The sequence below is a fragment of the Myotis lucifugus genome, unplaced genomic scaffold, assembly GCF_000147115.1.
Source record: "Myotis lucifugus unplaced genomic scaffold, Myoluc2.0 scaffold_162, whole genome shotgun sequence".
Classification (NCBI taxonomy): domain Eukaryota; kingdom Metazoa; phylum Chordata; class Mammalia; order Chiroptera; family Vespertilionidae; genus Myotis; species Myotis lucifugus.
In genome coordinates, this window is record NW_005871210.1 from 509547 (window position 1) to 525350 (window position 15804).

At 39.8% G+C, this 15804-nt stretch overlaps 1 protein-coding gene and 1 pseudogene across 3 annotated transcripts in view; one reads left to right on the top strand and one right to left on the bottom strand.

Annotated features, from left to right (window-relative positions):
- The window catches only part of CUNH10orf76 (chromosome unknown C10orf76 homolog), a 143704-nt gene that overhangs the window by 35804 nt on the left and 92096 nt on the right, over positions 1 to 15804 (bottom strand). The gene's annotated exons all lie outside the window — the stretch shown is intronic.
- LOC102432861 lies at positions 1412 to 1982 on the top strand (annotated as a pseudogene).

Genomic DNA, 15804 nt, shown 5'->3' on the forward strand with positions numbered 1-15804 from the left:
ATTTAAGCCAAGTAAGAGGCCATTGGCTTTACACTTTGGCTAAATTATTTCCTCTAGCACTGCCATAAGAAAATAATGAAATTCCTTCCTGCTTTAGATACCAACCTGACATTTTTTCATTGTTTACATAATCAGAATGAATGTAAAATGAACCACAGGAGTTGAAGGAACTACAAGTCAAATGGACCATCTACATTTCCATAAAAGATATTACTTAATTCGTTCCCCTTAGAAATGTCTACTTTTTATTAAAAGTATGTCTCTATAAATGAAAAGAGGCTCCAAAATTTTCCTAGGGGTAAAATTTACCCCTAGACAAGATTAACCTATCCCTGGCCCTGGCTGGGTAACCCAGTTGGTTAGACTGTTGCCACAATACACCAAGGTTGCAGGTTTGATCCCTGATGAGGGCACATACAAAAATCAACCACTGAATACATGAATGGGTGGAAAACAAATCTCTCTCTCTCTCTCTCTCTCTCTCTCACTCAAATAAAGAAAGATTAGCCTATCCCTGCTCAGATCCCATTATTCTGTGCTTCAGCTTCCTTGAATTTGTCTCTAGTGGCAAAGCAGGATTTGGTGGCACAGTTCCAGGGAGTATAGAATGCAAACCTTTGATAGCTTTTGCAATTAGATTGGCCCTGGATTTCCTATCTCCAGAAGCAAGGCCTCTCTAAACTCTCAGATATATCTAATGAATATAAAGGAATAAAATGTGCCATGTGAAAATGTCTATTAGATTTTCTGTCCCACTTCAGGACACAAGAAAATCCTAATACATACGTGGGAGGACTTCTCAGGCAGTAGAAAGCAGCTCAAAACCCCAAGAAGTAATCTAATTTTAATTAATGGTGAACACTGCAATCCCCTGAATGTGACTCAAAAACTTTTTAAAAACTGGCATGAGCCAAGAACCTGAAATATATTAACAACATCTCATTCCCATGAGCCCAATTAATCAATTTATTATAAAACATTTAACTTTGAGCAAGAGGGCAAAAAAAAAATTAGCAGTTGGCTTACTTAGACTTCTTTTTTTGATCATTTCAAAAACAGAGGGAAAGCCCTGGTTGGTGTTGCTCCATGGTTAGAGCGCCAGCCCATGCATCAAAGGGTCATGGGCTCAATTCCCGGTCAAGGCATGTACCTGGGTTACCAGTTCGATCCCTGGTCCTGGTCAGGGCTTGTGCAGGAGGCAACCAATTGATGAGTCTCTCTCACATCAATGTTTTTCTCTCACATTGATGTTTCTCTCTCTCTCTCTCTCTCTCTCTCTCTCTCTCTCTCTCTCTCTCTCTCTCCCCCACCCTTCCACTCTCTCTGAAACACACACACACACACACACACACACACACACACACACACCCCTCTTCCTATTCCCCAAAATGGCCATAGGTGACCTCTGAAAATGGTTCCCTACTCACTAGACCCAGAAAACCCCATGGAATCATGCATATAAGAGGCTCAAACTTTGTGTTCACTTTAAAAACACTTGTGAAACTGCCCGGGCCATCAAGGACATGCATATTCTAAAAGACACCAAGTATCTGAAGGATGTCATTTTAAAGAAGCAGTGTGTGTCATTCCGTCGTTACAATGGTGGAATTGGTAGGTGTGCCCAGGCGAAACAGTGGGGTTGGACACAGGGTCGGTGGCCCAAAAAGAGTGCTACATTTTTACTGCACTTGCTTAAAAATGCCAAGAACATTGAACTTAAGGGTTTAGATGTAGACTCTCTGGTCACTGAGCATATTCAGGTGAACAAAGCTCCCAAGATGCAGTGTAGAATCTACAAAGCCCATGGGCGATTAACCCATACATGAGCTCTCCCTGCCACATTGAGATGATCCTCACTGAAAAGGAGCAGACTGTTCCTAAACCAGAAGAGGAGGTTGCACAGAAGAAAAAGATATCCCAGAAGAAACTGAAGAAACAAAAACTTATGGCCCAGGAGTAAATTCAGCATAAAATAAATATAAAAAATAAAAATAAAAAAATCCTTGGGTGAAGATTAACAAAAAATTTAAAAAGAGGGAAATTATTTTAGTAGATCACATGCTGGACTAGAGAGAGAGGGAAATTGTCTGTGGATCTCATACTAGTTAGAGAAAAAAGGTTCACGAATCCCAAACTAATCAGAAGAGCTGTGCATATACCTCAGTGGTAGCAAGGGAGGAATGGGATCCCATACGGACAAAGGAGGGAAGAGGCTGTCAGTATTTCCGAGTGGTCTAGTGCGGGCATATGGACACCACACTAGACAGGAGTGGTCCTAATGTTCATGCACAGCAGAGGGGGGATGGCAGACAAATGGATCACATACCAGTTTTTAAGTACTCCAAGTAAAGAATGAAATTAAAAGACATGGAAAGAGGTTTATGCTCTATCCCAGGGGTACCTTTTGGAACTCCTCAGGAAAGGCAATCAGTGAGTCTGCCAAAGTAATTAAGCAAGTGAACATTTACCATAAAGCCCACATCAGTTAAGTGAACAGAGATGAATCTTATTACAGTGCACTGTCAGCTCTGAGCCTGCAGGTACTAACCACTGAGATGTGGCGTTTCTTGGCCCTGTCTGCTCGCTCACCCATCGTGACGGAGAGCTTCACCCTTCTTGTCAGCTCTAAAAAAACAGGCTGCTTTCACCTGCTCTGGCAGTGACTTATGTTGCCTTCAGAGAGGCCTTAGCACCAGTGTTTTTTTTGTAAGAAGCCTGGCTATAAATATTGGGGGAAGAGGTGTGGTTGGCTAGAGAAAGGAGCCTTGAGAGACAGAGTGTCAGAGATATGGGAGAAAGCAGGGGAACTGCATAGAAGTTTGATTAGTAAGGTAAGAAAAATGGGATAGGTTAGTAGGTCAAGTAGTAAATGAAGCCCGGGCTGGCATGGGTAAGTGGTTAGAGCATCGGCCTGAGCACTGAAGGGTTGTGGGTTCAATTCCCAGTCAAGGGCATCTCTCCCACATCAATGTTCCTCTCTCTCTCTCTCCCCCACTCCCACTCCCTCTAAAAATCAATAGAAAAGTTATCCTCAGGTGAGGATTAACAAAAAATAAAGAAAGAAAGGAATGAAGCCCTGCCTGATCTCATAGCACATGCACAGCAGTGACTGGAACATTGCCTATATACTGAAGGGTTTTGGGTTTGATACTAGTTAGGGCGTGTATGGGAGGCAACCAATAGATGTCTCTCTCTCTCTCTCACTCTCTCTCTCTCTCTCTCTCTCTCTTTCTCTCTCTCTCTCTTCCTCTCACTAAACATATCCTCAGGTAAGGATTAAAAATAAATAAACAAACAAACAAAACAGTAAGCATTGCTTTAAAAAAAGAAAATAATTTTTTTAAAAAAGGTAAATGAAGAATAAATAAGCTGCTCAAAGTACTGGACCATTCTGCTTGGGTGAAGTTGATAGTATCTCTCACTGGATAGGGGAAAAGTTAAAATTTCACTGCAATATATTTTTTCTACAGGAAAAAAATTACTACTGAGGCATGTTGCTTTTCCAATGTTACTGACAGCCTCAATATCAGCTTATTAATGAGTTAGCTCCAAAGCAAAAGGGTTAGATTTTTCTCAACAACCTAATCCGTATCTATTATTGAACAAAATGCACTATTTGCTAGTGAAATGGATATTTATCAATTATCCTAAGATTTACAAATGGCACCTGGAACAATTTTTGGCCCTATTTATTTCTGAAAATAATTATGAGAGACAAAATGGAAGTCCCAAACTGACTAAATGGTAGCCTACTAAGTCAGGATCCTCACAAGAGGAAGACTGCAAGAATACCTGTTGAGACAAATCATACAACATTAAAAAAACTCATCACAGGCCATGTGTCTATCACTCAGAGGAGCAGGTAAGCGCAGACAGGTAGGTAGGTAGGTAAGGCCCCTGTGTTCAGAAGCCAATAAATCTCTACCTCATTATAGAGAGGAGATCCTAAAGACATTGCTGGGAGATAGACATGATCAGCCAATTGAAGAAATGACATGGAATGGCTTGTGACTGAAATTGATGGAAGTCTCATAGCACATGCACATGCAGGCACCCATACATTTGAGCTTCCCTCTAGGCCTTAAACAAGAGCAAACAAAGAGCTGTGGTAGAAAATGACTTGCAACCCTACTTTCTACCACAGTGCTTTGTTTGCAACAGGCCTGCAATTTCCTTACATTCAAAGCCAGTGGGAGGTGGGAAAAGGAGGGGAGACTAGATGACTACTATTCAAAACCAAGCAGAGCTGCCCAGGAGAGGACTTAATTGGAGGATAAATTTGGGGACTGATTCTTTGACAGCACCTCCAATAATAGCTAGTAAAGCAGGGGATAAGAGCGAGCTCCAAACATTCATCATAATAGTGCAACAAGATGAACATCTTTGGGGGAGAGTCTATGAGATTCTGGAGTAAGAAAATGAAGCCCATGTGGAGGGTGAGGCAGTTGGCTCTGGCAGATTGTCCCTGTGGGAGGCTGGATATCATTGTTTTATGCTCACAAAGAAGTTATTAGTTGCTTTCTCTTCAATATACCAGAAATACTGGTAAGTTTTTCCCTTCCTGAAAAGGTGCCACTATCCAAAGGAGAAATTTGGTTTTATAGTGATTACAGAATTTTATACTATATGCACCATTTTAGAAAGAGAGAATTTCTATATTTTCTCCCGCTCCCTTACTCTGCAAATTGACTGCTTTCTCCACTTGATCTTAGCCATAAGGCCGAGAAGTGATGACAGCTTTCTTATGTAGTGAAGGAACAATCGTCCCTAGAATAAAATTCTACGGTTTCTGAACCTAAGGTTTTGCTAGTACAGCCACTGACTCTTGATAGTTCAATTTGTTTGACAAACATTTGAATATTTACTATGTGCAGGTACTATGCTAGGAAATGGAGGAGGCAAATGAAATTTGATTCCAATTAGCAAGGAATATAGACGTTAATGGAAAAGACACACCATAGACAATTTCATTATGATGTGGTAAGGGCCAAATGGTATCATGGGAGCACGAGGAGGAGGCGGGTATAGCCCAACCTGGGGGCTTAGGAAAGGCATCCTGAAGGAGATAGTGTTTGAGTAAAGTCTTATTTTAAAGCTTTCCCAGCTAAAGAGTAGCAGGATACCTTTGTGAAAGCCACAAGCCTGCCAGGGTCCTATTTGCACCTTTTTGCTCAGTACTGACTCAAAGATGCTCATGGAGTTAGGCTATGGCAGATTCTGTGCCTCCTTTCACGTAAAACGAAATGTAAACACACAGCAGCCAACTAAGCTGAAGGCAGGCTTTTCAGTCTCATGGGAATGATGGATCTCAGCGGTGCTGTGCCCACCCCGCCATCCACAGTGTGTCAGTCTCGTGGCAGCTGTTCCACTTAAAGCCACACTGAAGCCTTGAGTCTCTGATCTCCACCAAACCACACCGAAGAGAATAAATGGCTCTGCTTTGCAGCTGCCTGTTAATTATAACAGTTTCCTTGGTCCTCTTTTGGCTTATAAGACAATAATATGCATTTGGGAAGTCCTCAGTAAGAAATACATAAGAGAACTTTACTTCATAAAGAGCCTGAAAAAACACCTACTGCCAACAGCACTAAGGTATCCAAACACCTAAAACCATAGCACGTGAAACAGCATCAGAACACACAGATTCCTTCAGCAGGGCCTCTAGCTTACATAAATGACAGCAATCCATCACTCAGCCAATGAGAGGGCTTTTAAAAAGCATTCTTATAAAATCATCTTTTAAATTCAGGAGATCTGTAAGATAAAAATAGCATCAATTGCCTTGACTTGTTACTTCAAAAAGGAAGAAAGATAGCCCTAGCCAGTGTGGCTCAGTTCGAGTATTGTCTTAAACACAGAAAGGTCACGGATTCAATTCCCAGTCAGAGCACATACCTAGATTGCGGGTTCAGTCCCTAGTTGAGGAGAGTACGAGAGGCAACCAGCCAATCTCTCTCTCTCTCTCTCTCTCTCTCTCTCTCTCTCTCTCCCCCTTCCTCTAAAATAAAGATAAATAAATAAATGATATATCCTCAGGTGAGGATTTAATAAAAAAAAAAAAGGAAGAAAAACAATGCATGACGCTATTGATAATTCATTTCAAAGTGGCTTTAGTTGTCTCAAAGCCCCATTTTAGATAATTAAAACTTTTTGGCTGTCCTCTTGTTACTCTAGAAGGAATTAGTAGTAAATTCTACTGTATTGGGATAAACAATTCAGCTCATCAATGAGAAAGGGAACTCTTCTGATAATTCCAAAGCATACTTCCTGGCTATCCTAGATTAATTCAGGAGTTGCCAAGAATGTATTTCCTGTGGTCCATTGTATGGTAAATGGGAACATGGGCCCTTCCCATGCTCCAACTCTCCCTCCCACCCTGTAAGCAGACTGTGAGACCTTGGGAACCTGGCCAGCAACTCAGTCTAAAGGCCAAAGAGAAACTGCTTCTAGATGGGAGCCTGGATTGTAAACAGCTCATGTTTTGATCTCACTACAGGCACATCCCCCTCCACCTGCATGCTCTGTTTTTCTGTTTTCTGTATTCTATAAAACCTTATGTTGGGAAAGCCTAAGTGGCAGCAAACGAAGAGCACTGGTTGGCTGACTCTAGTGTGGCCCATCCGTAGGCCGGATGGACTTAGCGGGACAACTTCACTGGTGGCAGCCAGTGTGGCAGTAAACTTCATCAGTCGGCTGCCATCAGTGCACACATAAATCCTAATAAACCCATGTCTTTCACAGCCAGTCCTCTAAGTTATTTCTTTGGAGTCCATGAACAAAATGCTGCACTTTGCATAACATCTATTAAGATCTGAAGCACTCTTTTATATGGGGGCCCCACAGAAACACTGGGGAGCACAATCAGAAGGGGAGCTCTACAATCACTTAGGCATCTCAATATCCACTTCCTAGCTTAGGACCTCAGATCGGCTGATGATTCTGGAAGATGATGGTGGCAATATTAAGGCCTTGGAAGATAAAACATTCATTCCAGCCATCCACTCATTCTTTTACTGTGTTAGGGGCAGTGATTACAGAAGTAAAACAAAACAAAACAAAACATTGTCTCTGTCCTTAGGAGTTTGCCATCTAGTGATGGTCAGATAAATGAATGACAATACCACAATGTGACAAGTGCTTTAAGAGATGTATAAAGTCCTGTGGTAATACAGGTGGGAATCATACTTCTTCAAAGAACCCAGAAAGCTTTCAAGGAAGGTGACATCTGAGATAGATTTTGAAGCATAAATAGAATTTTGCTAGGTGAAAAGAGGAATGGGAAGACATTCTAGGTAAAAACATGTGCAGAGGTATGACATTTGAGATTCTGTGGTCAATTGTACTTTGGCCAGATCTTAGGACAGATGGGAGAGTGATAGTAAATAAAGCTAGAAAGGAAGGTAGGCTGAGGTCAAGGTATCATGCAAAGAAGTTTGGACATTATCCTATCCCTATCAATGATGGGGAATCACACAAGATTTAAATCTGGTAAGTTTTTAAATTAAATGCTTCAGACATAGAAAAGGGTGCAGAAAAGAATATACTGAATATTTATGTACCTAATATCCAACTTAAGAAAGCATTACAATTACCTTCGAAACCCTCCATGTACCTCTTCTTTAAAAAAAAAATATATATATATATATACACACACACACACACACACACAAATATGTTTTTTAATTGATTTCAGAGAGGAAGGGAGAGGGAGAAAGAGATAGAAACATCAATGATGAGAGAATCATTGATCGGCTGTCTCCTGCACACTACCCACTGGGGATCGAACCTGCAACCCTGGCATGTGCCCTTGACTAGAATCAAACCTGGGACCCTTCAATCCACAGGCCGATGCTCTATCCACTATGCCAAACCAGCTGGGACCACATACCTCTTCTTGACTGCATATCTATCACTCTCTTCCCCAAATAAATAGTCTCTTGATTTTGGTATTTATCATTCTTATAAGCTGCTTTACTCTTTTAACTAAATAACATTAATTTTTGTGTGTTTTTAAACTTTTTGTGCATATTATCTTACATTCTACAACTTACTTTTTTATTCAATATTATATTTGTGAGATTTTTATTGACTTGTGTTGCTCTAATCCAACTTCAATGTTGCATAATATTCCATTGTATAAATATACCACAATCCATTCTACTGATTGAAATGTAGGTGGTTTCTCATTTTCTTGGTATGAAAGACAATATTGAATAAATGTTCATTTATATATATATATATATATATATATATATATATATATATATATATATCTCCCTGTGACCATTTGGGAGAGTGTCTTCAGGAAATATACCTAGGAATGTAGGAATGGAATTACTGTGTCATACGTTTGGGAAACTTGCACTTAATTAGCTATTGCCAAATTGCCTGAAAAATCATGGTACCAACATATACTCCCACCAGCAGTGTAAAGACCTATGCTTCTGAAATTCAACTCTATGATTAAATAAATGGGAAAGACTGGAGGTAGAGAACAGTTAGGAGGCTCTTGTAATGTGAGAGGTTATGAGGCCTTGAACTAAAATGGTGGTTGTCAACACAAGAGTTAGTGAATTTCCTTAACCTGGACAGATGTTGCTTTGAAGTAAAATGAATTTTAAGAAAGATGAAGCACTTAAATTTTTTAAAAATTTATTTCAGAGAGGAAGGGAGGGAAAGATAGAAACATCAATGATGACAGAAATCATTGATCAGCTGCCTCCTGCATGCCCCCTACTGGGGATCAAGCCCACAAACTGGGAATCCAACCATGACCTTCTGGTTCATAGGTCGATGCTCAACCACTGAGCCATGCTGGTGGGGCAGATGAACCACTTTTATCAATATGGATGCAAATGTTACGGAGAAATTATTTTTACTAGTAGTTACTCAGTTATTGGAAAACCTTTAAGTAAGTTTGGACAACTTGGATATTTAACTCTACTTTTTCAACTGTAAATTTTATTAAATCTAAATAGAGATAAAATATTTCCAATGAAAATACATCACCTGAATTGATATATGCTTTATCAGGTTGAGGATATGCTCTTCTATTCTTAGCATTCTGAGAATTTTTATTAAGAATAATGTTGTGTCCTGGCCAGTTCTGCTCAGTGGATAGAGCGTCGGCCTATGGACTGAAGGGTCCGGGGTTTGATTTGGTCAGGGGTACATGCCTGGGTTGTGGGCTCGGTCCCCAGTGGGGCGTGCAAGAGGCAGCCAATCAATGGTTCTCTCTCATTATTGATGTTTCTGTCACTCTCTCCCTTCCCTTCCTTCCTGAAATCAATAGAAATATATATGTATATATTTTTAAAAAGAATAGATGTTGAATTCTGCATTTCCTAATGACTGATAAACAAACAAAAACCCCAAAACAAAGCATACTTGCACATGTATACATTATGGCTGGAAGAATATCCAAAAAGGGAGGAAATTCTTGCTCTAGCAGAAAGCTCTTGTTTCCAAGGTTAGACACAAGGAAGAACATCAACCTTAACTAAAGTCAAGGCCACCAGACTCTAGTGGGCAAATGTCCTCAACAGACCTGTTTGGTTTAGTGCCTCCTCCTTCCTAGAGTGACTTCCATGACATCATCGGAAGGAGGGAACACTTCAGAAACTCTCCAGAAGCAAATGATGGGTGGTCATCTCCCGGAGCTTTTCAAAGGAGCTATAGTCGGAACATAGCTATTCTAGTCATACTAGAGGCCCAGTGCATGACATTCGTGCACTGAGGGGCAAGGGGGTTCCCTCAGCCTGGACATCCCCTGAGGGGTCCTTAGTGCTGCCATAGAGGCAGGAGAGGCTCCCACCACCGCCATTGTGCTCTCCAGCCATGAGCCAGGCTTCTGGCTGAGTGGTGCTCCCCCTCTGGAAGCACACTGATCACCAGGGGCAGCTCCTGCGTTGAGCATCTGCCCCCTGGTGGTCAGTGCGCATCACAGCCACTGGTTGTTCCACTGGTCGATTTGCATATTAGCCTTTTATTATATAGGATTCTACCTCAGGTACAACATGATTGCACCCTGGACTTTAGATGTTCTTCCAAAGTCTTAATTGCAATGGTACTCTATGAAGTCTTGTCATGTGGTACTCTCAATGCAAGTCAGGAGCTAAGGGCATGGGGTTGTTATACAGGAAATACATAAGTAACTATGACTAGTTAAGAGTCAGCCGAGATGGATCTGCATTTCCCAGCTAAATGAAGTACTATTTGTCTACTACGTATTGTCAGTAAATTGCACTTTAAATCCTTTCTGGGTGGGAAGGGGCACAAAAATACAGGATTAAGATATGATACACAGCTGACATAAGCCCTTAACTCATAGTGTTTCATTATCACCTATTTATCTAGTCAAAAATTTTAAATGTCATCTTATGATTTCTCTCCCTACTAAAACTTGTTATTTTTTACAAGGTTAATTACAGCTTTATAATTACTATTTGCTAGACCCTGCAAGTATTAGTGAACATGTTAAGTCAGAAAAAGAAAACAATAAGCCACTTGATATAGATGGCTATGAGAAAGTCCCATTTCATTAGTTTAATTCAACCCTGAACAAAATGATTAGAGTGCTGTTCCAACAGCAGACTTCATCTAACATATATGCATTATTTATCACACTAGAAGGAGAAGAAGGGACAGAATTTTTGTAAACAGGGGATACAAATCAATATGAGGTTTTAACAGATGGAGTCTTGGTTGGGAGCCACAGCAGCCCCTTCAGGTCCAGTGCTGAAAATCATTCAGCTGAAAACACTGAAAGACCGAGAGACATTTGCTCTGCAAGTCATTTAGGGAGTCAGCATCTTGCTAAATGTAATCTTCCCAGTCTGGGTCAGAATGATGGCCACACATCTGCTCTGGGTAGTCAGCAGTTAGCACACTAAGCTGCAGCCACAGAGCTATACTGAATATTATCGCTGCAAGTAGTGCAATACTACCATCATATAATTTCCCTCACTGAGATATTTTTAGAGATATTGAATAGATATTGAATAGCTTGGCATTCAGGGAGGTGCTTCAAGTTGGACATGTAAAGCAAACACTCTACACAAAGTTTAGAACATTGAAGACATGGGGAAGAGGGGCAAAGGGGTGCAGCAGGTATCAGCATTAGTTTAGCATTTGTGGTTCACCTATCCCTGATATGGTGCAAACCTGACTCAGACACCCATAATGTGACCAAACTTTTTGTTCCAGTCCAAATGCAGAGACTTATAGAAGTTGTCTCTGAAGTCAGTTCTGGGACACAAACATCCCTGGCATTCTTCTGTGTCTTATAACATTTCAACAGTGGGATGGCCCAGACAGAAGAAATAAACAAAGCTCTAGGACAAAAATTAAATTCATAGAAAACCCAAATAATTGGATTCAATCCATAAATTGGGGAAATGATCCTCTTTTCTATGTCTGATGGCTATCAACAAGGTCCAAGAGCTCCTTAACTGATTTCCTTCTTAAAATAACCCTCTCATCAGTATACAGGTTTATATAATGCTAACATCTAAGGCAGTGATGGCGAACCTTTTGAGCTCAGCGTGTCAGCATTTTGAAAAACCCTAACTTAACTCTGGTGCCGTGTCACATATAGAAATTTTTTGATATTTGCAACCATAGTAAAACAAAGACTTATATTTTTGATATTTATTTTATATATTTAAATGCCATTTAACAAAGAAAAATCAACCAAAAAAATGAGTTCGAGTGTCACCTCTGACACACGTGTCATAGTTCGCCATCACTGACCTAAGGAATATCATCACCACAACCCACCCTCCCATTTCTGCTTCCTTGGAATTTGAAAGCAACATGAGGAAAATCCAAATCCTCCAATTCTACTTCCTGTTACTCAAATTATTTTCAAAAAATTGCCATATATAAAGAATGGTAGTGATGGTCAAAAATTTAATTTCTTTCCCTTCCCTCTGAAGACCTTTTTTTTTTTTTTCTAATTTTAAAATTAAGGTAAAATTCACATACAGAAAAATTTACCCTTTTTAGTGTAGAATCTACAAGTTTTGAAAAAAATGCATACAGTCATGTAATCAACACCACAATCAAGATACAAAACAGTTCCATCACCCATAAAGTTCCCCTGTGTCCCTCCTCCTCCCAAGTCTAGCCCCTGGCTGATTTGAATTCTGTTCCTACAATTTTGCCATTTCCATAAACATAGGATCATACACTATGTAGCCTCCTGAGTCTGGTTTCTTTCATACTACATAATGCAATTGAATTCGTTGTTACCTGGTTCTATGTATGCTACTTCTATAAAACAGTTATATACTTTCCCAATGGAATAGCTGTGATGCTATATTTGTGATGTTTCTCTTCCTGGTCCATCTATATCATTTCTTTGCTCTCCTGGGTATAAGAAACATCTCTAAATCATTATCACTTACAAACTTCATTAATACTTTGCTTACTTTTAGCCCTAACTCATTAATAAAAATGCTAAATATGCCCGATTTCCTCAACATCCTGCAACATCTTAGAAAACAACACTCATTCCCAAACCACACACACTACCATTTATTTTACACTTGATTTATAGCACACATTGCATCAGTAGCTTCTCCTCTATATTTTTAATCAATTTTCAGTTGAGCCAAGAATTTTCAGTATATCACCTTTAATAACTACAGGAAAACCAGAGCTTTCCCCAATTCATCTTCAGTTAGTGTACTTTCTGGACATCACAGATACAGACAAGAACCAATAGAAAACAAACTCGGAAAATTTGAAGTGTTACTCTCTAACACCAGCCTAAAAGCAACATTAGGCTTTGTCCTCCTTCCATTCTAAAAAAGGTCTTTCAAATAAATGCTGTATTAATTAAACCACAGAAGAGAAGGAAAAAAAAGTCAGCATAATTAACATACAAAGCAACAGTATGGCCTAATTAATCACCATGAAGAGCAATCGAATAAAATATTATGCATTTCTATGGAGCAATTTAATCTGGCAAGTAATTAATCACAGAAACACTAAGCAAAACAAATGGATTTCCCTTTAAGGAAGTCACATTTATCATCTGTAATGTATCCCAAACTCTAATTTGTTATCCTACTCAAAATTGTCCAGGAGACAATGAAGTGTCAGCCGTAGTAGAACATGCTTTCTGGTGAAAAAGAACACTGAGTTTTTCAAATCAAGTTACAGTCCCTGAGCAACCAAAGAGCAAAGGTTACAGGGCATAGGTACATGGCAATAGGCATGGAGGTCTTCCTCCCTTCCTTTCTTCCTTCCTTCCTCCCTTCCTTCCTTTCTTCCTTCCTTCCTGGCATAGAGGTCTTAACCTCAAACATTCTAAATCTAGGTCAGTTTAGTCAAACCCATAGATAATTGTTAAATGACTCATTTAAAAAAAAGAGAGAAACACTTATCATTAGGAGTGACAACTATAGGTCACAGATATTACCCAAACGCCAAAGGGAGGACCCTCAAAGGCTGACAACAGAGATAAACAGCTTTTGATCTTCAGAATAAGCAAAGGGGGAAGGGGCACATTTCAATGCAGTGAAATTTAACTCAAAGAAATATCTTTTACTCCTTCCTTCTGTCTTTAAACAATGGCCCACCTTCCCTAAGCCCCAACAGCTTTACTAGTTTGAAGAATGTCAATAGGCTGAGTTTTTGAATGGCCTCAATGTTCAAAGACAGAGGGACACACATTAGCTAAGAAGGTATAAGAGGCTATCTTCATAACTCCTTCCTCCCAACTACCCTCTCTGCTTAGCTATATTTGAACTGTTCCTACTCCCTCTTTTTTTTTTTTTTTTTTACCAAAAAAGCTCATGGCACTATAAGCCTTTAATATTCCTATCTCTTGCCTGGCTGACCGTGGCTCAGTGGTTGAGCGTTGACCTATGAACCAAGGAGGTCACAATTCGATTCCTGGTCAGGACATATGCGCGGGTTGCGGGCTCAATCCCCAGTGTGGGGCATGCAGGAGGCAGCTGATCATTGATGTTTCTATCTCCCTCTCCCTCTCCCTTCTTCTCTGAAATCAATAAAAATATATTTTAAAATGTTCCCATCTCTTCTTGACTTTTTTAGTAAACTCCTATAGATTAAAGCACCTGAGAAAGCCCAGGCATCTGCTGGCTGCAACCAAAGTGGTGTTTTCTTTACTGACCTGCTTGACCTCCAATGCTGGGTCCCATGAAACATTCAATACTTATTCAACTATAAAGGGAAAATTGTGCTTTTCACACTTCCACCCAGACTGAGTTTATAATTTGAGAAAAGCTGTTGCAGATATCCTATTTGGCCCAGGCATTTTCCTCTAGATTTTAACCCTTGCCCTCCTTCAAACCATTTTGCTCTATTATCCTTAGCTCTATTATTCAGAGCCATTGACTTGTATCTGAACTCTTCTACTTTGCCTGGCCCTTCAGTCCATTTCTCTTTTGTGGAGTCTGCTTGGCAATTTTGTTCAGTACTTTGACTCATAGCCCATTCCAGATCAGGCCCAGCCAATCTGAATCCTCACTGTCTAAGAGGCAGAACTCTGTTTGTTGATCTATGTTTAACAAACATTCACTGAACACAGACACTGTGTTACCTGGATGAATAAGGCATGGATGCTGCCTGCCAAGCTCACAGCCTAGTAAAGACAAATAGACAAGCAGATAGTTAGTTACTACTGTAGAATGGCCAGGTCTGGCCCTAAGAATGAAGTGATACTCAACACGTACTATTTCAGGAGGTAAGCTGATAAGTTGGGGAAGGAAATCTAAGCCAAGGAGGCACGATAATGTATAGGATGAGGAGTATAAAACAGTTTGTTCAGAAAACTCTAAGTGTCTCTGGTTTCTCCAGAGAACTGTAGGTAGTCTGGCATAGCTGCAGTGAGGACAGAAATTCCAGAAAGCATATTAAGAGTGGAATTGTATGCCACACTATAAAGCTTAATTTTTATTCTGCAGGTGTTGAGGAATCCAGTGAAGGAGACAAGCATAGGAAGGAGAACAAGGGAGAGAGGAAGGGGCAGAGAAGATAACAAGTAAGACTATAGGCTTAGAAAATACAATTGAAAAAGAAATAGGAAGAATGAATAAATTAACTGCGGTATAGTTATATAATAATAAAATTCTGCTCAGCAATAAAAAGGAATGAACTACTAGGTATTTGCACACCCATGTTCATAGCAAATTATTCACAATAGTAAAAAATGGAAACAACCTAAGTGTCCATCAAAAGATGAAAAAATAGCCCTAACTGGTTTGGCTCAGTGGATAGAGCGACGGCCTGCAGACTCAAGGGTCCCAGGTTCGATTCCCGTCAAGGGCATGTACCTTGGTTGCGGACACATCCCCAGTGGGGAGTGTGCAGGAGGCAGCTGATCGATGTTTCTCTCTCATCGATGTTTCTAACTCTCTATCCCTCTCCCTTCCTCTCTGTAAAAAAATCAATAAAATATATATATTTTTAAAAATAAACAAAATGTTATACATATAATGGAATTCTATTCAGTCTTAAAAGGGAAGGGAATTCTGTCACATACTCCAACATGAGTTGGACCTTGAGAATATTATGCTAAGTGAAATAAATCAAAATAGACAAACAAATAATATATAATTTCACTTATATGAGGTATCTAAAGTAGTCAAATTCAAAGAAATGGAGGAGCTGTTGTTTAATAGGTATAGAGTTTCCTTTGTCAAGATGAAAAGTTCTGGAGATCTTTTTGTAGAACAATGTGAATATACTTAACACTATTGAACTGAACTGTACACTTAAAATGGTTATGATGGTATCGTGTGTCTCTAGGTTCCAAAAAGATTTGAAAATGTT